At 36.9% G+C, this 26,498-nt stretch overlaps 1 protein-coding gene across 1 annotated transcript in view; it reads left to right on the forward strand.

Annotated features, from left to right (window-relative positions):
• The window catches only part of LOC127412197 (actin-binding LIM protein 1-like), a 232,954-nt gene that overhangs the window by 62,667 nt on the left and 143,789 nt on the right, over positions 1 to 26,498 (forward strand). The window lies entirely within an intron of this gene.

Consider the following 26,498-nt stretch of genomic DNA (forward strand, 5'->3'; position numbering starts at 1 on the left):
TTATAGGCAATGGTAATGAGATTGTTTTTTGATGAGATTTTGCTGGTATATTTATGGTATGTTCTGGAAGTCTTTCACAACCATGACATTAGCATTATGTTCTAATAAGAGAGTGTGGATTGTGTTTTAATTCTCTCTCTCTCTCTCTCTCTCTCTCTCTCTCTCTCTCTCTCTCTCTCTCTGTGTCTTCGTGTTTTTGTTTGTAGGGATGGGCGGTACATGTTAAGTATAGTAGTGGTAGAATACTAGTCAGTTAAAGGAATATTCTTGGTTCCAAAATAAATAAATAAATAAGCTCAATCGACAGCATTTGTGGCATAATGATGATTACCACCCATTGAATCGCCCATGTTTATTTAAATAGTGGGAAAAAAGTTGTGTGGAAAAGAAATTGCTTATTAATTGTAAATTTATATCCAATATTAAACCCTGTAATATGGTGATGCCAGTAAATCTCTGATTTTATCACTTTAAAATCATATTAACACATGTTTATGTTTACATCTTGTGGCTATACTTTTGTATATATACATTTATACTTTTGTGTATTTTAGTGTTTATGGACAGCTTTTTTTTAAATATGTTAATAGCCCATTTCACACATGCAACCAGGTAAATTACAGGAATATCCCAAAATATGTGCTATTCACACATGCAATGACTTTTAGTCTCTTTTCCGTTTTGCTAGTACCATTCACACATCAGTGCCAAATGCCGTTAAATTCTGTGACATCATTTGCCAGAAATGACATCTAGACGGCTGCACCGGAAACTGTAGGCTTCTTGTTTGAAAACATGGCGGGGTATTATTTTGTATCTGAACCTATGCGGTCATAATGTTGATGATTTCTTTACATTTTTTGGCAAATGTGTACATTTATGCAGTTGCTCGAAACTCAACGACATCATATGTGACTTCAAATAAGACTGATGAACTAGCATCCGAAGGTGGAGACGTTATCTGCGGCTGAAAAGCACAGTAGTGTGTACGTATATCACTACAAAGAGGTCTGCGTGTTCTATGGTATATTTGTATTTAATCATTTAGTATGTAACTATATGAATTGATTATAGTGTGTTTTATGCATATAAATTGAAATAGTTATGCTTTTGCTATTGTGAAAGAAAATATAATAGTTAGGTACTTTGCAGTTAGAAAAAGCAATATGTTTATGGTATTGTGATCATGAGTTCAAATGGAACATAATTCCTTACATTTATATAGCGCTTTTCAAGGCACTCAAATGCTTTACATAGTGTAGGGGGACTCTCCTCAACCACCATCGGTGTGCAGCATCCACCTGGATGATGCAACGGCAGCCATAGTGCACCAGTACACTCACCACACACTAGCTATTGGTGGAGAGGAGAGAGTAGAGTGGTATAGCCAATTAATGGATGGGGATTATTAGGAGGCCATGATTGAGAAGGGCCTATGGGGGAAATTTTGGCCAGGACACCAGGGTTACACCCCTACTCTTTACGAGAAGTGTCCTGGGATTTTTAATGACCACAGACAGTCAGGACCTTGGTTTAATGTTTCATCCAAAAGACAGTGCCTATTTACAGTATAGTGCCCCCATCACTATACTGGGGCATTAGGACCCACACAGACCACAGGATGAACACCCCCTGCTGGCCTCCCTAATACCTCTTCCAGCAGCAACCTTAGTTTTCCCCAGGAGGTCTCCCATCCAAGCACTGGCCAGGCTCAACCCTGCTTAGCTATAGTGGACAACCAGGCAAGAGCTGCAGGGTGATATGGCTGCTGTAACATCCTGTTATTGAGCAACAGACAAATGTCTCTTTGTTATAAAGAGCATGCTCCTTATTATATGATCATATGACAAACTTGGAGTAATATAGAATGTATACAAATGAATCCTAAAATATATTTTGCTGATATCAAAATCTGCTGAGGAGAAAATCACATGTAACATATTAATAAACAAAGGAACTATACATAAGTACATCCTATATAAGCCTGTCATAAAGTAAGGGGGGCAGAAGACAGGAACTTCTCCCTCGGCCAGGTGGTACGAATAAAAAGTTTTGGAATCAGAACTTTGCGTTTCCAGAAATCTTTGACTTGACTGCACTTCGATTGCTGTTTTGAAGAAATCTACCACGACAGTTCCCGAAGGAGGCTGGTGATTTTATCGTATGTAACGGAATCGCTTACTGTTCCTTTAAGCTGTCGGCAAATTTCTTCATCCGCTCGGATGAAGTGAAATGCTCTAGTTTCACTATCTGACCAATTTGTTTACATTTTTCTTACTTCCGACTCACCGGTGCTTACGGCACGGAGTAATTGCGTCATCTCCATGAGAACTTTCTTACATCAGCACGTCCTGACCTCGTAGAACTGAAACCGGTAATCTTCTGGCTCTGTTCACACATACCATCAATATGGAAATTTCTAGGTAATGATACAACTTTTCATTAAGGGACATTGCCAGAGCAAAATTGGCAGTATTTTCAAAAGGGCCGTGCTTACACATGACCTCTAACCTGAAAATTGCAGTCATTTTTCTGGAAAAGGCTGGATAAGTTAACAGGTATAATGAATCAAAATCTTGACCCACATTTATTTTTTTAAGATTCTCCAATTTTCTCCCCAATTCCCAATGTGCTCTAAGTCCTCATGGTGGTGTAGTGACTCACCTCAATCTGGGTGGCGGAGGACGAATCTCAGTTGCCTCCACATCTGAGACCATCAATCCATGTATCTTATCACGTGGCTTGTTGAGCATGTTACTGCGAAGACCTAGCGTGTGTGGAGGCTTCACGCTATTCTCTGCTGCATCCACACACAACTCACCACATGCCCCACCGAGAGCAAGAACCACATTATAGCAACCACAAGGAGGTTAACCCAATGTGACTCTACCCACCCTAGCAACCAGGCTAATTGGCTGCTTAGGAAGCCTGACTGGAGTCACTCAGCACACCCTGGATTTGAACTCGTGACTCCAGGTGTGGTAGTTAGTGTCTTTACTTCCTAAGCTACCCAGGCCCCCTTGACCCACAGTTTTAAAGTTTTTGGAAGTTTCATTTTGGAGAATTCCCCATTCAATATACGAGCTGTGCTTGTATGTCTATTGTCTGCATAGAAAATAGTGCCCAGGGGTGTTACAAAGACAGCCGCCAAGTGAACTGACTTGCCTTTTTCTCTTTCTTGTTCTGTCCTTGTTTTTTAGTCTAACATTTGCCATATATTGTTCCTTTAATTTCTGTCAATCAGTGTCACATGCCTCGTGTCAACACTGTGCTAATGGCAATGTCTGATGGTATTTTATGGTCAGCGCAAAAAATGTTATCTGCTCAGGAATTTATGAGACATAATGAAAAAGTCAAACACAAACATAAAGATCTACCTTCAAACACTCACTTTAGGGCAAAATGACAAGCAAAGAGAAGTGAGGACGAAAATACACACAATAAAGTCATTCAGGTTACTTGTCATTGAACTGCCCTCTCGAATGTGTGTTTTTATAGGAATAGTTAGCCCCAAACTGAAGATTCTGTCATTATTTACTCCCAAAGGAGATGTTAGACAAAATGTCATTGTATGGGGAAAAATGCATTGGTGGTAATGCACATTCTGCCTAACATCTCCTTGGAAGATGTGTTCCATGGAAGAAAGTCACATGGGTTTAAAACAACACGAGGGTGGGTAAAATATGACAGATTTTCATTTTTGGATGAACTATCCTTTTAAAAATCAAGCCTAGATGCTTTTGATGTTTCAGCAGAATGACATTTCAATCATAGCTTGTTAACTCTAATAGAATCATGAGAGCTGAAAGGTTTGCAGACATCATCATCATCTGTCATCTCAATATTGAGTTAAGCTGGAACAAAATGCAAAAGACCTCAGGGCCACACAGAAGATCACGTATGCTGCACCCTGACCTCTCCAGGTGATCTCAGGTTCAGGGCACAGCAGGGAGCAGGCTGGAGAACTGGAGGAGTGTGTAATATTGCCAGTCAGAGCTGCTTGTGCTAACATTACAGCTATGTCTCTATGTACATATTTAACCAGAGCAAATAATGGACAAGAAAATGTACATTTTGGTCGCTATGATCTATCATTTAAGAGCTGCGTTAAGATTTTTAAAAAATTCTCCTTTTGTGTTGCATGGAATCAGTAACAGCATACATTTTTGGAATGACATTTTGGGTGAACTATTCATTTAATTCTACATATTACAAATGGAACATTTAAACTTTTGTAAACTTTATGTTTCTGTAACCATGAAAGTTACAGTAGGTAATAACTTGGTAGACTGTGTTTTTTCACCTTTAGCCAAATGGATGCTCACGGATAGAAATCATGTTCATAAATCCATTGTTATGTAAATGTATGTATTACATTGAATTGAATTAGAAAGTTTATGAAAAAAATGGTTTTGGATTTGGAAAACGTTTTAAGAACATACATTTGATAGCAGAGTGGTCTTCTTTCTGTTCCATTTTTCACTCAAATATCTTTTCTCTTTCAGTCTCAAAATGAGGCAATGACAGAAGTGGGATCCTAAACAGATAGAGGGCCCAAAATCAGGGCATGTACTAACACGCCCCAATTTTGGAAAAGAAGGCACCAAGTCATGGTGAACTCCTCCACCGAGACTGTGGAAAACAACTCTTGAGAGAGTACTTCGGCCCAAAGGAGATGATGTTTTCCTCTAACAAGCACTAAACACAGTACTCTAGGAATAAAACTTAATTGGATATTCCCTAAAGTTTGAAAAATAATCTTTTGTAGGTCAATCTGTTTTGGCTCATATATTCCTCATTGGTGATGAATAGATTCTGCTCCCCATCTAACAAAGTAAAGGTCCACACTAGAGAGATTTGCCATGTTTGCATTGAGAGTCTCAGGATAATGGTGTAGGTTTGATTTGAATATACAGTAGGTAGGGATAAACAAAATGTTGCACTTTTGTTTTTATAACCTCAACAAACCTTTTTTAATCCACTAGTAATGGATTAAAAAAACATAATGTTTTGCAAATAAACAATAAAAGTATCATATTAAAACAAATGTAAATATTCATACTGTACAGTATGTCAGAATCAGAATAAGGAATTTGGCTTTGTGACAGAAGCTTCCAGTGCACAAACAATACAACAACAAGAGATATATATATATATAGAATAAAAAATATAAAGTGAATAGAAAATATAAGTATATATAGAAATACACAGTAAGACAAAAAATATATACATACATATATATACGTATGTACAAATCTGTTATATACAAATGCAAGGGAGTGTAATGGCAGAAGAGGTATGGTATGTTAGATAAATATAAATAGACTAAGCTGTGTATTGCACATAATTATTACTCAGTGGAGCAGTTCTAACTGTTCATGAGATGGATAGCCTGTGGGAAAAAAACTCTTCTTGTGCCTGACGGTTCTGGTGCTCAGTGCTCTGTAGCGTCGGCCAGAAGGCAACAGTTCAAAATGTTAGTGGGCTGGGTGAGTGGGATCCAGAGTGATTTTTTAGCCCTTTTCCTTACTCTGGAAATGTACAGTTCTTGAAGGGAGGACAGCGGGCAACCAGTAATCCGCTCAGCAGTCCGAACTGTCCTTTGTAGTCTTCTGATGTCCGATTTCATAGCTGAACCAAACCAGAGAGTTACTGAAGTGCAGAGGACAGACTCAATGACTGCTGAGCAGAATTGTATCAGCAGCGAATGTGGCAGGTTGAACTTCCTCAGCTGGCGAAGGAACTACAACCTCTGCTGGGGCTTTTTCACAATGGAGTCGATGTGGGTCTCCCACTTCGTATGTGATGTAATATAAGATCTATAAGATTCAGTTTGTCCCGACTGACATGGAAAACTGCAGTGTGGTGGAGGTGTATGTGTGTGGATCGATGCCAAACATTTTTTTTTCATTTACTGTAAATTATATAAATAATTATGTCTATTTTGTTCTTATTAAATGTATAGTGTATTTATGTTATTTAAGTTAGCCCAGTTATGTTTTGTGGTTGAATATTTCATTGTGTTGTGGTTGAGCATTGTGTTGTGTTTTGGTTGAATATTGCATTGTGTTGTGTATTGTGTTGTGGTTCAGTATTGCATTGTGTGATTAATGTGTTGTGTTGTTGTTGAATAGTGTGTTGTGTTTAAATATTGTGTTGTGTTGTGTTGTGTAGTGTTGTGGTTAAATACTGCACTGTGTTGTGGTTGAATATTGCATTGTGATGTGGTTGAATATTGCATTGTGTTGTGTTTGAGTATTGTGTTGTGGTTCAGAATTGCATTGTGTTAGCTGATTAATGCACTGTGTTGTTGTTGAAAAGTGCATTGTGTTGTGGTTAAATATTTTGTTGTGTTGTGGTCGAATATTAGAAAGAGAATCTAGCAAAACCAGCAATCAGCTTCATCAAGGCTGGAGAGAAGCCGAGTAAAACATCTAAAGTGGCAGCAGGGCTTTTATACACAGCTCAGGACTGGCAGCTGATGGTGGACCTCGGAAGGCAACTTAAGTTCCCACAGCATGTTACCAAAACCACTCTCAGGCATGACATTGTGCTGGTGTCGGAGGGAACCAAGAACACGGTTATGCTGGAGCTCAATGTGCCTTGGGAGGAGAATATGGAGCAGGCTTATGAAAGGAAGAAAGAAAAGTACAAGTGCCTAGTCACCGATTGCGATAGACAAGGTTGGAGGGCAAGGTGCTTCCCAGTAGAGGTCGGGTGTAGAAGTTTTGCTGGGAAGTCCCTCTGCAGGGCCTTTACTGTACTTGGCATCATGGGAGAGAAGAAGAGGAGAGCCATCAGAAACAGCATGGAGGCAGCAGAGACAGCCTTGAGGTGGCTATGGATTTAGAGGGCGGATTCATGGAAAATCACTGCTAGGGCAGAAGCTGAGGCCTGATCAACATCAGCTGGGTTGCCTGGGTGAGAGTGTCTGATATTCGAAAGACCCGAAACACCCATTGACCCCAGGAAACATCACTGAAGATCTGCCCATCATCAGATGATGTTTCACTACAGCAAAAGTGTTGTGGTTGAATATTGCATTGTGTTGTGGTTGTAAATTGTGTTGCACTGTGGTTGAATATTGCGTTTTGTTGTGGGTGAGCTTTGCATTATGTTTGAATATTGCGTTGTGGTTGAGCATTGTGTTGTGTTGTGGTTGAATACTGCATTGTGTTGTGGTTGTAAATTGTGTTGCGTTGTGGTTGAAGATTGCGTTTTGTTGTGGTTGAGCATTGCCTTGTGTTTGAATATTGTGTTGTGTTGTGGTTGAGTGTTGTGTTGTGGATGAATATTGCATTTTGTTGTGGTTGAGCATTGTGTTGTGTTTGTAAACTGCATTGTGTTGTGGTTGAGTGTTGTGTTGTGGTTGAACATTGTGATGCGTTGTGTTTGAATATTTCTTTGCATTGAATATTGCGTTGTATTTTGGTTGATTATTGTGTTGCATTGTTGCATAATTTGGATTTACTGCATAAAATATGAAGGTTGTATAAGGCTGCATAAAATATTCCTATTGACTGTTACATCCTTTACAACTAAAAATACAACTCGCATTTGGTGTCACTCTTTGGACATTTCACCCGGAAACTGGAACTCACACATGCCTATATGGTCAACAACACTTCCAGCTTCGGCCACTGGGGAGCTGCGATTCGAATTTCAGTAAGCGCAGACCGATTTCAGCTAAAGAACTTTTGGCCTACTGTTGCTGAATTTACTTCTGGATGGTTGCAAGTCTGTTGTCTCTTCTCACATAATAAAATAATTTCTACTCCAACTTTTCATGTCCATTTTGTATATATATATTTGTTAAGTAGCTGTACAAGTCAGATAATGTACACTCAGCTGGTCATTATCACAAAATAAACCGCATCAGGGTGATACAAGACCCCTCCACAATACTTTGTGGGCAAAGCTTTTTCTCAAAGCAGGTTTGACACTAGAAGAGGAGTAAACTTAAAATGTTAAATGTTGAAATGTATTCCCGTCAATGTAGACACTTTATTTTCCCAAGAGACATGTTTTTAACAGGTGACAAGTGTCCAAATCCATTAGGACTTGAGTTAAAGAATCTTTGGCTTTCAAGCGGTCATTATAACAACACTTCCAACGGTTTTATGACTTTTACCCAGGCAAAAGCTCTCACACGTGCTGGAGGAGATGCAGGAAGGGAGGATAGAGGTGTCTGACTAGGGAGGATGAAAAGACACCTCCTGCCGAGTCAGCTTTTTGTCTGCTGTAATGTTTTGGATGTAACCAGGAGTGTTGAAACTTCAATAAAACTCTCTTTTTGTGAGGGAATGACTTTTAAGATGCTTTTATAAGAAAAAAAAAAAAAACTCCTTTGAAAGTGAAGCGATGAGTTTTCACCCTGGACAACAACCTAAGCCAAATAAAAAAATTATTTAAAAAAATTCCTTAAAGGGATAGTTCACCCAAAAATATTGTCATAATTTACTCCGCAAAGAAGGAAGAAAATAATGGATGAAATGATGGCAGATGGTCCATCATCTTCTGTGGTACATTGAGATCTTGAAGTGTAAAAGATCTGTCAGGTTTCAGAGGAAATCCTCACTGAAGATTTTGAGAGGATATCCTAATTATTTCCCTTCAGTTCACCATTTTCCTCAGAGATGCAGCTACAATTCATCAACCTGTGTGTTTGAAGCAGAAATCTTTCGTTAGATCTCAGATCTCTGAGGGATATCCTGGATTTCTTCCGAGGCTGTTGTTCTCTTGAGGTCGTATGTGGTGTGGAGAGCAGGAAAGACCATCTGTTCCTCTCCATGGTGTTTGATGTGGTCATCACCAGCACATAGACCTCATCTTAGCACTGAGGAGCTGGGCCTTATCTGTTGCCCACAAAAACAGTGAAAAATGCTTACTTAACAAATCAGGATGCAGGATAAACAAACTTAATCAGTGGTGTTTGCTAAGGTAAACATTACTATTTTTATTACTCATACTAACCCTGTGTTTTAAACTTTGAACTGAAACTAGTCCCTCACTGTTTGTTCTATGGACATGAATGATACAATAAATAATGTGACTTGTTGAGAAGAGGTGTGCAATTACTTTTCTAAGATCACCTGGCGGATTATAAAATGGGTTAAAAATCCCTTAAACCAGGGGTTTCAAACCCTGCTCACGGTCCTGCAGAGTTTAGTTTCAGATTTGTGGTGGCAAGTTTTGCAAAGACAAGCACCACTTTCTTTCAGAAATTTAAAAAATCTTGCTATTTGAAGACCACATGAAATCAGTATTAGAAATTATCCATTGTGTTAGCTTTGGGACTTTCTATATCAGTTGTTCCCAAACTTTTTAAAACCATGGCACACTTTTGTTTTTCACAGTACCCCAACCACCTGAAAAATTATTGAATAAATAAAGGATAATTTGCTATTGAACACAATAGTTAAATATTATAAATATTTATAAAAAATATATATATATATATATATATATATATATATATATATATATATATATATATATATATATATATATAATGCTAAATAATTAATATAATTAAAAAGTATTTAAATGTATTTATTTATAATTTATATATTAATATAATTTATATGCAATATTTATTTTAATCAATTGTATAGTAATTAATTAATGCTCTATATGCTAGTGTACATGTTAATATGACTTTTTAAGACCATGGCAACCCTTTATATTTTATGTTTCACTGCACCCCAACCACCTGAAAAATTTATAAATAAATAAATAAAAATGGTATTGAATACACGCTTTTACTTCCTTTATTATTATGTAAATATTATCAATATTTATAAAATACTTTAATATATTGTATATTGCAATATATATCCTGTGTGTGTATGTATATATATATATATATATATATACTTACAAATAAATACATTTCAATGTATTATTATTATTTAATATATATATATATATATATATATATATATATATATATATATATATATATATACACACACACACACACACACAGGATTGTGTGTGTACATTGAAATGTATTTATTTGTAAGTTATATAACAATATTATTTATGTACTATAATAATTTTTAATAAGATGTAATATTTAATTTAAATAGTATTAATTAATTAATGCGCTATATGCTAGTGTACACGCTGCTATGATTAAGTAATTGACTAGCTAGCTAGTGTTTTCATGTCCATAATTAAATATTCATATCCCATATCCACAGATAATACATGTAATAATTAAGATGTTGAGTTAAAATGTGACAGTTGATTTATTTGGAGGTTTTAGTGTAAAGACTATCAGCTGCCATGATATTGTTCAAGTCTAATAGACCACAGCTGTTGTATTTTGGCCCAATTTCAATTTGGGCTCTTATAATATATGTAGCATTTTTCTTTTATATTTTAAATGTTATATGTTGTATTCCTGAATAGTTCCCAGGGAGTGAGCTGGGATTATGAGTGATGCTGGAAAGTAATCTGACCACTAAACAAAACATTGACATGAGAATAGAGCTTTATTTGTTAATCCATTTCCTGCTATTCTTAATAGACTTAAAAGAAGTGGCAGAAAAACATCTGGAGGTTGTTTAGAGCTCTTTCCAGGGCAGTAAGAGGTTTAGGAGCTCAGATGGACTCTTTACGCTGCGGTCGGGGGGCAAAACACCACCTGTCTGGAGCTGTTGATGACAGAGGAGCCATAGACGTGTTCTGACATAATACTCCACTTCACTTAATACTCCTCTCTCCTTAACACCACATTGACAGTCAAGCAGGCAAGGTTTTAAAAACCTTGCATCCTTATTTTAAAAAATGCCATGTTGTTGTTGGTGTGTTAATGGTCTCTAGGCATGCTGTGATATAATCTAGGCTTTTGTGGCATAATGTTGATTATCACTGAAAATAATTTAGACTCGTCCATCAATTGTTGTTGTTTTTAAGCACAAATCACAGTTAAATTAACATACTATAATGGAAGCACACAGGTCCAGGCAATAAACATGTGTATCGATAATCGTTATGTTCAACATATTAAACATTATACATGTTAGCATGAGACTAGTTCGATAGAATCATTTACCGAGTGTAAAGTTATATCCAATATTTCAACTTGAATGGCATGACTATTCAATGTATAGCTGGAAACTTTATGTACAAAGATACCAGAATGGGTAACCAGAAGTTCATCCACTTAAAAAAAATAATAGTCCCACCTCAAAAAGAATGATTTACAGCTTTTATAATAAACATATTTTTACAGAACAATTCATGTAATTAACAAAACTTATAATATATGATTCACATTTTCTGCTTTTGAACTCTCTGGAACTCTGATCATGATCTTCCATTGCAAGTGCCTCACTGTAACCACACTTATGCAGTTTTGTTTTATTTTGTTTTTTTTAAACTGAGGGAAGAGTTAATATATATATATATATATATATATATATATATATATATATATATATATATATATATATATATATGTATATGCCACTAATCCTGTCGAAAGAGCTTAATTTGTACATTAATAATTCCTTTAAGGGCCCGAGAAAGCAGTTCAATGTAAAAAGAAAGAGGATATGTCTTCTTGTTGTTTTAACAGTGTGACCCCAAATTCAGCCCCCATTCTCTGGGATACACAATCCCACACAAACACACAGACGGGTTAAGTAGTGGGGGTGGATGTACCCTTTTTCCTTCTGGTTACTGTACATATGAATGGACGCAGGCTGGGACAGGAACCCCCGAACTCATGAATATAAATGGAGTCAGGACACAGGCCTGAGGAGCAGGTCCTACTGGTTATTAGTAGGCTATAAAGAGAAGTGTGTTTGTGTATGCACATTTGTGTAGATAGGAAATGACCTGTCTGTGGTCATATACTTTATCTGTCAAAGTTTGTATAAACTTTAAGCTTGTGCTTAAATGCTTGAAATTAGATTTGTAGACTTATAAAAATTATGTCTATGCTTGTAAAATGCTTGTGTGTGTGTGTGTGTGTGTGTGTGTGTGTGTGTGTAATAATATGAATGAAATAATAATACTATATAAATAATGAGGGCTGGGAAATTTAAGCCATTAAATTCTGCATTGAATAGTTGACTGTGTAACACGTTAACACAAAACAATTAATTGAGTTTACTTTTTTTTCCACTTCCTGAAACTTAAAAAATGTTTTTATACACTTCCTGTTGCTAAAATTAGCATATATACATTTCCAGCAGGTACATCGTAGCACAGAAACTGATTGTGTGGAGCAATGCACGCTTAATTATTATGTGCGACGCATGACCCGGGCATAATAAGCATGGGAGTGGATTTACTGTAATGCAGACTTCACCCGTAAGCGGTGAGCCAGTGTGGGAGAGACATGGGCTGCCTTATCTCTTTGCATCAGCCAAAAGAGCTCTCTCACTGTCATCTGAACCAGTGTCAAAAGCGAAACCCCTTGAGAAAAACCCAGCGTGTGTGCTAGAGGCTAAACGGCAGCAAGAGAAAATAATAGTTTTGAGTCTAAAACTTAAGCAAATTAAACTTCAGCATTCAGTTATTTTGTATTTGTATGTATTATTTCTAAAAATGCATTGGCAATGTACACTTGCCAATAAAGCTTGATATGAATTGAATCTGCCCATTTGATCCTATTATTAAAAAAGTCCACTGGAAAATGGCAGAGAATTTTGCCAAACATTTAATTACAACATGTCCACTGATTTGATGGCATGTTTACATATGCTTGTATCAAAGGTTTATACCTGTAAAAAAAAGTGTCATTTAAAACTATCCACAGTAATTAAATAATTAAAATAAATGATGACTAACTAATTGCTTGCAAGTTCAATGAGACAAAGAATAAAGAAAATATATTTATGATTATATTTAATGTTTGTTTTAATGTACCATGATTAATCACAATTAATCACAGCAAACTGTGAGATTATAATTTTTTTGAAATATCGATTCACAGCCCAAATAATAATATATCATATATTTTTTATGAAAAACTAAACATAATTTATTAAATAATGTAAATTTTTTAATTTGTCATTTAAAAAGGATTTTGACAACTGTACATCTCAAATAATAAGCATGTTTGTACTAAATAATTATATATATATATATATATACACACTGTAAAATCGAATTAGTTGATCTTAGATATTTCAAGGCAATAGGTTTGCATGCTTTTTCTAAGTAAATTTACTTATTTGGCTCAAGTAAACTGAACATATATTTTTAAGTAATGTTAACTAGTTACTAGTAAACTTAACTCATCTGTGTTTAAAGCATCGTTTTTTAAATTTAAATATTTAAATATTAAGTTGGATGGTTGACGAGGAAATTTTTTTAGGTTACAAACTGGTAATTACAAGGGTATTATGCTATAAATGTGGTTTATGAGGACTGGTTTCTAGTGTCCCCATAATTCAAATTGCTTAAAAAACATGCAAAACGATGTTTTTTTGAAAATGTAAAAATTTAGAAAGTTTTTTGTAAGGATAAGGTTTAGGGGTAGGGTTAGGGGATAGAATCTATAGTTCGTACAGAATAAAAATCATTATGTCTATGGAGAGTCCTCATAAGGATAGCTGCACTAATATGTGTGCGTGTGTGTTTGTGTTTGTGTGTGTGTGTGTGTGTGTGTGTGTGTGAAAGAGAGAGAGAGAGAGAGAGAGAGAGAGAGAGAGAGAGAGAGAGACCCCATCTCTATACCACCAACCCCCAGCACTCCACAGCCCAGACTCTGGAGATGGGTGTGATCAGACAGCTGCTGGACTACATCAGTGTGCAGCTGACATGAACAGATAAAAAAAATAACAGCATCCAACAAATGTCACTTTTGCACAAGAATGTCAAAATATTCATATTCAATAACACTCTATTAATATCTATTACAGACGCTATTACTATATTACTAAAACATATTTTATATTAAATCCATAATATAGTATATTAGAAAAGGTTTATCTCTTTTTTGAAAACAAGAACTCTACAACTTGAACTCTAAGAATGACCCTGTCAGTTTCTGTGTGGAATATCCAATTATTAAAATCAACAGCCTTTGGGCTGAAGAGTTTAAACACAGAATTCCACAAAAGCATCAAGGACGTGGACACTATAATTCTACTGGAGACATGGAGCAAGACAGACACCACCACCCACTGTTCCCCTAATTATAAAGAAATAATTTTACCATCACAGAAACTCAGCACACTTCGGCAAGGCAGAGACTCAGAAGGACAAATAATTTGGTACCACTCTAAATTCCACAACTTTATTGACATTGTAAAATGGGCAAATACCATATCTGGCTTAAACTCTGTAAAGAACTACTCCTGTCACAAAAAGACACTTTCCTGTGTGCTATATACATCCCACCATCAGAGTCCCCCTATTACAGTGAAGACATGTTTTACTCATTATAAAAAGAGACAAGTCATTTCCAGGACCAGAGAAATGTACTTATTTGTGGGGACCTGAACGCAAGAACAGGACAACAGACTGACTTCACGGACACACAGGGGAGTAAATATATTAACAATAAATTGACTTGTATAAACCAAACTTTTTCTCATCTTCACAGAAATAATCACAACCATATTGTCAGTAAGAATGGGAAAGACCTCCTGCAGCTCTGTCAAAGTCTGGGTCTGTACATTGTCAATGGTAGGATGCAAGGGGACACTTTAGGGAGATTTACATTTTGCTTACCTCTTGGGAATAGCACCGTAGATTATATGATAACAGACTTAGATCATTCATCTCTCAGAGCATTCACTGTTAGAGAGCTAACCCCTCTGTCCAATCACAGCCAAATTACTGTGTATCTCAAAAAGACAAGGACTAACATTAATAACACACAGCCCAACAAGCTGTACAATATCAGAAAACCATACAGATGGGCTGAAAACAGCACAGAGGTATACCAGAAAGCAATAAGCAGCCAAAAAATACAACTGCTATTAGGTAACTTTCTGGAAACCACCTATGCTCACACTAAAGAAGGAGTTAATCTGGCTGTGAAAGATATAAATATTATATTTGAGAAATCAGCAAAACAGTTAAAATTGAAAAACAAACTGGACAAAATCACATATCCAAAAACGACAAAAATTGATTTGATCAAGATCGTCAGGGAATTTGTAAAAATCTCAGAATGCTATCTAATCAAAAACATAGAAATCCAAATAAATACAGAGATTCACCCAGAACCAAAAAAGCACAATACACCCAAAAGCAACTGACAATAATCGAGAAGACTGTCAATACAAACCGATTTTGTGACAATTGTAACAACCTGAAAAATAAAATCAAATCAAATTCTGGAAACATCTAATACTCAGTGACCCCCCACTCACACCATTATAAAGCCCTGCATTACCAAGAGTTGAGCAAAGAAACCAATCCCCTCTCTCAGCTGGTCTGGAGATTTTGTCCTGATGCTTCACCAGCATCTACTAACCCTCATCACACTGGAGACCTGGACCAGAACAATACTGCTTAACTAATTATATACAGCCAAATTACAGCACAAATAAAACATAATTATATAACGTATTGGGAAACTCAAACACAACAACAGAGTACAATGCAATGCTATCTGACCCTAAAAAGAGAATCACCATGGCAGGCTATCTGTACACAGTGACAGACAAAAAACTGAGAGCCACCTTGACAAGGTACAGACTCAGTGGACACAATCTCAATACAGAAACGGGCAGACACAGGAAAACATTGATGCCACAGGAAGAAAGGTTGTGTCCCCACTGTGATAAAAAAAAAAAAAAAAAAAAAAAAAAAAAAAAAGCGAGACAGAGCTGCATTTTCTAACAGAATGCCCAAAATACACAGCCATCTGGGAAAATTTTTACCACAAAATTAAACATATTCACAGCACATTTTACCATTTAACAAACAATAAAAAAACTGCCCTTCTTATTAGATGAATACAAGGACTGCTGTGTGATAGCAGCACAATATGTGTCTGTCTGCCACAGAATGAGGGACTGTGAATGAACTGACACGAGTTTGCATCTCCAAAATACTTTGTTTTCTTTCTAGTTTTTTAGTAATATTTAATTTTTCCCTTATATGTAACTTTAAACTTGTGTACATTTTTATTGTTTAACATTATCCTTTTACCTTATTTGTCAAGAATACACTGCATATTTATTTTTATTTTTTTAATTTTTTTTTCAAACTGTCTTTGTTTTGCAGTGTTTTATTCGTATGCAGCTCAGCTGTAAATGCTTGGCAATATGAATGTAAAAATGTTTGTCATACCAATAAAGCACCTTAAAACTGAAACTGAGACAGAGACAGAGAGAATATATTCTAGACAAAGAGTGGCTAATTTAAATAATCTAAAATATACGTTTTGGTCATTACATAATGTGTTGGTTTTCAGAGGGATCACCTAAAGCTTTTGTCATTGTGGTGGTAAGGACATCTCTGAGCCCCCACTTGTCAACACATTCAATCCAAACCTTACATTAGACCCCCCTTTTTCGACACACTATGTATGAAAAGATTTCTCAAAACTGAATGGATTCCTGTATGAAATTTTCTTCTTGTTAATCTGTGCTGAAATACAACAATAGCCGAGTTTCATGCTCTGTGCATGCACAAAATTACAGGGAGACTTGTAGAGGGGACATTGCTTAAGGGGACATCTGTTGAAAAGGGGGAAAGCTCAGTGAATTGTGACAGATGACGGTGGGCAGCCATGTGTTTGGACTAGGATTACCTCATCACTGAAAGAAAGCAGAGATTCACCCTTGCATTCCCCCTCCTCTCCCTACCTTTATCCTGGTTTTAATTATCACCTGTCTGTTGGATGGACACTGTTCCTCTGTGGCTTCTTTCTCTGCCTCATCCCCCCTTAAAAACCCTGTTTCGCTTGTCTGTCATGTTAACATTGTATTAGAGATGTGACATTGACAAAGAGCAGTTAGCAGCACATGTTTAAACTAAACACAGCAGTATAAGCAAATAGTGGTTCAGCATAGTCCAATGGTGTACGTCAGATTTCCTTGTTTCAATGGATCATCAAGTTTTGAACAAACTTGTGGAGTTCATGCCAGCTCAAGTGCATGCTGTCTTTAAACATTTTTTTTGTCTAACCAAATACTAGAAATTCATTTTCAGTTCCACTTTTTATTTAATTTATGTTGATGGTGCAGGCTGATCCAGCAGATGGAAAATAACTTAAATGAAATAAAATAAATTATAATGAATAAATGCAAAATAATAAAGAAATACATTTTGTATATTGAGTAAATAGGTCTTAAATATATAACCCCTAAACTAAGTCTATAGTATGTTCTCTCTTCTAATGAACTGAGTAAAATAAAAGATTAAGTTAGACTGAGGCCTCAGAGATGTAGTCTTTGCAGACAGCGAGAGAAGCGCTGAAAAGATATTTGTCCGAACCTATATAATACAAATCTGCATGTGAGCTTGGCTTATCTTAATGTTTCTGTTCTGACAGAGAAAACAACACATTCAGCCTGGGTCTCTGTGACATTCAAGGCCTAAAACTGCATAAGCAGCATTATTTAAGATGTAACAGTTTTTATAATAACCTTAACTAATTCTAGCACTTAGGTAGGTATCATGAGTAACAAAACATATCACTGTATTGAGTATTATCAAGTACATTGATGACATGAATGCATAGATATATGAATATATTGTATAAAGAATGGATATATGAATATTGCTTAATGGTGGATTATAATTGATTATCATATAAGCAAAGTATAAAATAAAGGAAATCGTCTGTCCACATGCATCAGTTGATAATATACTGTAATTTGTAGTGAAAACTGCTTTAAATTAGAAACGTTTACAAAATAGAAGCTTTAAGAAGCAAGAACACTTTTGGACCCCACTCTATGTGTAATTTTTATTTATGCTTTGGCAATCTAAACCACTGTTGATTATGCCAAGAAAACATATTTGAATCTAGCATCAATTATTGTGCAAATGCATGTGTATATTTAAATATGAGTAACAGAATCACCTCTTTGGAATCATTTTGCATGATCAAACCACCAAATCATCCATGTGGATAAATCTTTGAAAGCCTGTCCAGGTCAGTGTATGGAAAATTTGAGCCATAATGAGATCCCTAATAACAGCAGTAATCCTGCAGAGTAATATGCCTCCTGTGGATTGAAAAGTTATACTCCAGCCTTCTGTCTGTTTCTGTATCTTTTTTTTTCTTTTCTTTTTTTTTTGCCTTGGAAAACTCCCAAACACAGTCTTCAGTCTACCTGATGTGTGTTGATCCCTGTTTATCCTCCCCTTCTCCTTAACTCTTCTGGAGTTTCTGTGCTAATTCTGCACAACAGAAGAGTGTTATGTCTGCTTTTACTCATTAACAGTGTAGAGTGGTCTTATGTTGGGGTTTAATTGAGTTTCAGCTAAGTTTGCCCTGTTAAACACCATTTGATGGTGTTGTTTGATGCTTTACAGTAGCACAATGTCAAGCTAAATTTTAGTGCTTTTGTTAAATAAAACAATAACCATATGAACACAGTATATTTTTGTATAACCTATAATTTTGCATTTTTAAAATGGATCACCCACTGACCGTTCTGCTGCATATGGTTCACTAAAATGGTAAGATCTGTCTAGTTGCTACAAATCAAGTAATTTTTATTTGTATAGCGCTTTTCACAACACACGTTTCAAAGCAGCTTTACAGAAAATGATGATGCAATGTCTGTGATGTGCAGTTTAAATGAAAAACATGACTGAAAATCATGCTTTAAAAATTGTTTGTCTTTAGGCCACCAGTGATCAAGCCAAAGCCTACTGTGGCAAGGAACCCAAAATATCATCAATTTTAGATTTATCCACACCTAAATATCAAGTAAAAAAAAGCAAACTGTGGTTTTGGTAACAGCCTTGGTAGAGGTTTTCTTTATTCACACATTTTGCATTCAAAAATGAATTTCAGTGTTCACAAACCCATATCAGGAGGGGAAAAAATTGTCGTTGCATAAATGATTGAGTCGGTCATTTCTTTGAGCCTTATTGTTTTACTCTTTTCACCTTTTTTGTGTCACGCCTCCCTCAGTGTTCCGCTCCTCTTCACCCGATTTCTAATTCACCACACCTGCACTCAATCAGCTCACTCATCAAGGACTGCTTAAATAAGTCACTTTCAGTTCAGTTCACTGTCAAGTCTCACTAGGGACTATAGTTTGACCATGCTGCTCTCATGCAGTATTGCGTTATCTAAAGTTATTCTAAGTCTGAAGATTTGCCTTGTCGTTTGTTTATTGTAAACCGAGTTTCTCTACCCGATTCTTCCTCTTCAGTTCAGTGGACATTATTACCTGGAAACTCACCTTGTTGTTCTTTCATCATCCTGAGAAGTCTACTTACCTTAACTTACCTGTTTACTTACCCGTGTCATCTCATCTGTGTTTGATCTCACCTTGCATATCCTGTAAATCCTGTGTGTCTCAAACACTCTCGCACCTGGTTTCAAAGAAAGTCCTTAACATTTTGTGCACTCAGTGTGCAAAAGATGTGCACCAATCAGAATGGCGGATTAAAAATCAAAGACTTCTGAGTTAAAATGTATCAAATTGCTTTTTTTAAACTGCACATGCTCATTGCGATTTTACTGCGATTGGGATTAATCATGCAGCCATATACGTAGTTAAAGAAATACAATGCAAACACCAAATTGAGCAGTAAATAAATGTTGGGGTTATATAGATCATAATCTGAATTGTTTAGTTTGGGTAAGCTGCTTTAGTTGTGTTAAATGCTAGATACTTTAAATAACCAGGCCTTAATTTACTTGGTAACACTATTAAAACAGTACATGAATAATCATGAATTAATACCTGAATTAATATTTACTTCCGCATGAATTAATGATGAATTAAGGAATGTACTAATCAGGAACTAATAAAGAGCTAACATTAAATACAATTAAATACATGAGTCATATGAATTCATGCATTAATAACAGTCACCTTAATTACATGTTAGTACATGTTTGATAGTTAATGCCTTAATTAACACTTGAATTAAACATGCATATTTAAATTGTCATAATTTAAATATTTTATGCACTTTGCTGTCTGCAGTTTTGCCACAAAAGTCATTGAATGACGCAGTATAATTCTGCCATTTTTAAAATGGACATAAAAAAAAAAACGTAGAAAACCACAAATAATAAGGATCACCAATAATTTGATTTCAACCCATTTTACATGATTTTCTGTTCCTTTCATTTCATACTCACCCTACCACTCAATTCACTTGCCATCCAGACCATAGAAATAGGAAAGGTTGTCTTTATGTTGCTGGATCAACATTTGTTTTTGTTATATATATTTCTCAATTTTTTTCATGGTTACTTTGTGAGTTTCATCAGAACTCAAATAGAAATTCAGAATGATGATAATGATTGGATCATCATCATCATCATCATCTTCAACATTGTTGTAATAGTAGTAATTTGTTTTGTTATTTTTTCTGTGGACATTTGTGCATGTCAACATTCAATAATTTGTTGTGTGAACTTCCATTTCAAGTGCAGCTAGTTCGCTACATTTCTGCCCTGAACTACAGTATGTGGATAGTTTGTTTCTGATGGGGCACTTATAAGCGGCGCTCTCTTGGTGTTGGCTGGATGCTTTCCACTATTTCCTATAGTAATCTTGACATTTATAATCTAAAATTGTTGGTTGTTTTGTTAGATTGAATTAAGGATTGAAGTCAGAGTGTTCATAATATCCATTTGATGATGTTATGTGCAGTATTTTAATTAATTTTATTATTTGAACATATTAAGTGCTAACATTAGCATTTTTAGCATTTCCGATTTCACATCAGGAGAGATAGAGAGAGATAAAACACAGCTTATAAATCATTTCAAAGTGTCTTGTATGTCTTACAGGTATGTTTGGTTTTTCTTTTGAATCTGTATATGTTTTAAAAGAGATTTCATTCATTTAAAGCTTCTTGGTGGATTGACACTTCAGAATCAGAATCCCCTTTAAATTAAATTTTAAAGTTTTTCATATATGCTGGTGGATTTGTATTTAGAAATAAACCGATCTTAAAAGAAATCTTGGTCATTATTTCACCGGTGCATATGTATTCAATGATTTGTTAATGCAGCATAATGTCATGACTTAGAGGTGTACATTGTTGTGAACTCATTATTAACTACCCATGAACCCATGATTAATGCATCATCATGTCATGCCTTTACTTGGTGGGACACATAATTATTAACTCATTGTTAACTACTCATGAGCTATCATCAACTGATGACTTGTTAATACAGCATCATGTCATGCCTTTACTTGGTGGGGCACATCATTATTAACTCATTGCTACTACTCAAGAACTATCATCAACTGATGACTTGTTAATACAGCATTATGTCATGGCTTTACTTGGAGGGGCACATAATTATAAACTTACTATCAACTACACATGTACAAAACAAGTGTTCATCCCAGTTAAATCACATATTGTTTAGCATCATTTGGTTTGTTTGTCATGATGTAATAGCTGAGATGCGGACATGGTCTGCATTTGGATGACAACTGAGTGGTAGGACCCACAGTGGTAGGGTGCGTATGAAGGGAATGGAATGGAAAATCACACAGAACTGGTTGAGATCAATTATTATCATTAAGAATAATTATTGGTGGCAATCATTAAAGGAAAAGTTACCAAAATGTAAAATTCTCTCATTATTTACTTACCCTCATGCCATTCCAGATGTGTATAACTTTCTTTTCTTCTGCAGAACACAAACTATGATTTAGTTTATTCCCTAATGTTAATTAATGCATTAACTATCAAACATGTACTAACATGTAATTAAGGTGACCGTTATTAATGCATGAATTAATGACTCAAAAGATGGACTCAAGATGGCGCCGAGTATGGCTGCTGCGTTGCGAGCTCCGACACAACATAGTAATGTTTTGTTTGTTTTGTTCACAATTCTTATGTTTTTTGTCTTGGATGTTGTCTGCCTTATTGTCTAGGACAGACAAACACTTTTGGACATTGGTTCAGCAATTTCACACCGTAAACCGGACTTCACATTCCTCAATGCCGACCCACTGTTTACAAACACGCAAGCAGAGCCCTTTGTCTGGGTAGCACGGCCATGGAAACGCAAAAGGAAAAGGGGAAACAGAGCCAGCGTTCTCATCAGAGTAAGACGCCATGCAAATCGACCCCCGCTACCCACTATTCTACTGGCAAATGTTCAGTCTCTGGATAACAAGCTCTGCGAGCTGAAAGCGCGGATCTCTTTCCAACAAGATACAAGGGACTGCTGCATTATCTGCCTTACGGAAACTTGGATGTCTGCAGAGATTCCAGACTCAGACATTGAACCCACGGGGTTCTCCATGCACCGAGCGGACAGAGTGAAAGACCTCTCAGGTAAAACTAGAGGAGGTGGTGTATGTTTTATGATCAACAAATCCTGGTGTGATCAGAGGAACATTCATTCTATCAAGTCTTTCTGCTCTCCTGATCTGGAATTTCTTATGCTTCTGTGTCGACCATTCTGGCTACCGAGGGAATTCACAGCGGTCATTATCACTGCTGTGTACATTCCCCCACAAGCCGACACAGACCGGGCACTCAAGGAACTGTATGGGATTATAAGTGAGCAGGAAACCGCGCACCCAGAGGCCGTGTTCATTGTGACCGGGGACTTTAATAAAGCCAGTTTAAAATCAGTCGCACCAAAATACCACCAGCACATTAGTTTCAACACACAAGGGGACCGGGTTTTGGACCATTGCTACTCTTCCTTCCGGGATGGCTACAAATCCCTCCCCCGCCCACCATTTGGCAAATCGGACCACTCTTCCATTCTGCTTCTGCCCGCTTACAGGCAGAAATTGAAACAGGAAGCACCCACCCTCTGAACGATCCAGTGATGGTCGGACCAGTCAGACTCTACGCTACAAGACTGTTTTGATCACATGGACTGGGAGATGTTCCGGTCCGCCTCTGATGACGACATCGAGCTTTACGCTGATAGCGTAATGTGCTTCATCAGAACGTGCGTAGAGGACGTGGTTCCGACCAGAACAGTACGGATCTATCCGAATCAGAAACATTGGATTAATAGTGATGTTCGCACGGCACTCAATGTGCGGACCTCCGCTTTTAATTCCGGGAACGCGGAGGAGCATAAACAAGCCAGTTATGCCCTCCGAAAAACTATCAGAACCGCAAAATGCCAGTACAGGAGCAAGATTGAAGGACAGTTTAACATCACCAACTCTAGAAGCATGTGGCAGGGAATTAACATCATCACGGACTTTAAAGGGAATAAAAACTCCACCATGAACACCGCTGCCTCTCTCCCGGATGAGCTAAATACATTTTATGCTCGTTTCGAGGGAAATAACACCGCCCTCGCTGAGAGAGCTCTCGCGGCTGAAGCTACAGAGGTTAGTTCACTCTCCGTCTCTGTAGCGGATGTAACCCGATCCTTCCGACGGGTGAATATCCGCAAAGCCGCGGGCCCAGACGGCATTCCAGGCCACGTCATCAGAGCATGCGCAAACCAGCTGGCTGGTGTTTTTACGGACATTTTCAACCTTTCCCTCTCTTTGTCTGTAGACCCCACATGCTTTAAAACATCCACCATTGTGCCTGTTCCAAAACAATCAAAAATAACTTGTTTAAATGACTGGCGTCCTGTTGCTCTGACCCCCATCATCAGCAAATGCTTTGAGAGACTAATCAGAGATTATATCTTCTCTGTGCTGCCTCTCTCTCTAGACCCACTGCAGTTTGCTTACCGCAACAACCGCTCCACTGATGATGCCATTGCATCTACAATACACACTGCTCTCTCCCACCTGGAAAAAAAGAACATCTATGTGAGAATGCTGTTTGTAGACTACAGCTCAGCATTCAACACCATAGTGCCCTCCAAGCTAGATGAGAAACTCTGGGCTCTGGGCTTAAACAGCTCGCTGTGCAGCTGGATCCTGGACTTCCTGTCAAGCAGACGCCAGGTGGTTAGAATAGGCAGCAACATCTCCTCATCACTAACCCTCAACACTGGAGCCCCGCAGGGCTGTGTTCTCAGCCCACTCTTGTATTCCCTGTACACACATGACTGTGTGGCAACACATAGCTCCAATGCCATCATTAAGTTTGCTGATGATACGACGGTGGTAGGTCTGATCACTGACAATGATGAAACAGCCTACAGAGAGGAGGTGCACACTCTGACACACTGGTGTCAGGAGCACAACCTCTCCCTCAATGTCAATAAGACAAAAGAGCTTGTGGTGGACTTCAGGAGAAAAGACAGAGAACACAGTCCCATCACCATCAATGGAGCACCAGTGGAGAGAGTCAGCAGCTTCAAGTTCCTGGGTGTCCACATCACTGAGGAACTCACATGGTTCATCCACACTGAAGTCGTTGTGAAAAAGGCTCATCAGCACCTCTTCTTCCTGAGATGGCTGAGGAAGTTTGGAATGAACCGCCACATCCTCACATGGTTCTACACCTGCACTGTAGAGAGCATCCTGACTGGCTGCATCTCCGACTGGTACGGCAATAGCACCGCCCACAACCGCAAAGCACTGCAAAGGGTGGTGCGAACTGCCAGACACATCATCGGAGGTGAGCTTCCCTCCCTCCAGGAAATATATACAAAGCGGTGTGTGAAAAAAGCTCGTAGGATCATCAGAGACTCCAGCCACCCGAGCCATGGGCTGTTCTCACTGCTACCATCAGGTAGGCGGTATCGCAGCATCAGGACCCGCACCAGCCGACTTCATGATAGCTTCTTCCCCCAAGCAATCAGACTTCTGTACTCTTGATCTCCCACGATCAAATACATCAGCACTGCACTTTATTACCCTTACTCTTATATCTCACACTGGACTGTCATAAATTATATTATTATTATATTATATTCTCTCTTAACTGACTATCAACCGACAGCCTGAATGTCAATACAGTACAATACTGTACATTCTATATATACTATATATACTTTTTTATTTTATTTTTATTAATAATGTGTATCTATATAGTGCGTATTGTATACTGTACAGTGTATGTTATTATTTGTATATTGTTGAGTGTAATTATGTGTATATCAGATGTTTAAATTGTGTTGTGTTAATTTGATGTTATTGTAAATTGGTACTGTCTCATCACTGTCAGGACCGCTATGTTGATCGGAACTGCACCCAAGAATTTCACACACCATTGCACTTGTGTATATGGCTGTGTGACAATAAAGTGATTTGATTTGATTTGATTTTGACTCATGTTGTAGTTAATGTTAGCTCTTCATTAGTTACTGATTAGTCTATTCCTTAACTCATCATTAATTTATGTGGAAGTAACTATTAATTCAGGTATTAATTCATGATTATTCATGTACTGTTATTATAAAGTGTTACCATTTACTTTAAGTGCATCCAATACAATGCTGTTAATTCAGAGAAAAAAAGAGGCCATGACAAGTGCACAAACTGGTAAAGAAAGCATTTGGGAGTGTGGTCATGACCTCTGTGTTGAATCTGTTGTCTAGCTCTATTGTGAGGCATCAGGGTGTGTGAGTTGATCCAGCTGGACAGCTGGTGAAGGTGAATAAAAAACACAAATGTCAGGCCTGCTGGCTTTGACCCAACGTCAAAGAGAATATGTCTAACCTGTGATCTCTCTCGCTCACTCTTTAATCTGGTGATTTGCTTGATGTTCTTGGTTACAGAAGTTATTCTGTTTTACCAGCACATCACAATCACGACCAAAGTTGGATAAGTTACTTAAAAATAGTAATCCACTACAGATTAATAATTATTTATCTAAAATTATAATAAGATTACTTTACTAATTATTTCATTGAAAAAGTAATCAAATTACAAATTACTTTACTTTTACATCATTTTCTAAAACACTTTTCCGCTCAACAAATTCAAAATATTGTCTATATTTCTTTCTTGTTCATTGTTACAAGTCACACACTCAACACTTCACATTTCTCCTTCACAATGACTCGTTATGGGGACTTAATTAATGTATTCTACATAAATAATATATTAGAAATAAGCATAACCCTATAAAGTACTTAAAATTAAATTAATTGAAAGCCAGTAACTGTAATCTGATTACAATAACTTAAAATGTAATGCATCATACTAATGTGATCATGACACATGGCTTTTATGAGGTTTATGACAAATAATGCACTTTAATTTCTGTCTTTACTTTTATGTTGGTCCAAACCCTTATATTCTTTTTTTTCATGGAACACATTTTTCCATACAATGAAAGTCCTCAGTCACAGAAATGCACAAGCTGTTGTCACTTTTTTATTGCCTTTTTAGTAGATAGTGTATTTAAACACACTTTAGACTGAAATTGTCTACAAGACAAAAAAGTTTGAGTGTTTTGAAGTTCAAGTTGGATTAATGTGAATTAAACAATGAGTTGCAGTACAACCTTGAAAGCACTGTAATTAA

Source organism: Myxocyprinus asiaticus, chromosome 21 (genome assembly GCF_019703515.2).
Source record: "Myxocyprinus asiaticus isolate MX2 ecotype Aquarium Trade chromosome 21, UBuf_Myxa_2, whole genome shotgun sequence".
Lineage (NCBI taxonomy): Eukaryota > Metazoa > Chordata > Actinopteri > Cypriniformes > Catostomidae > Myxocyprinus > Myxocyprinus asiaticus.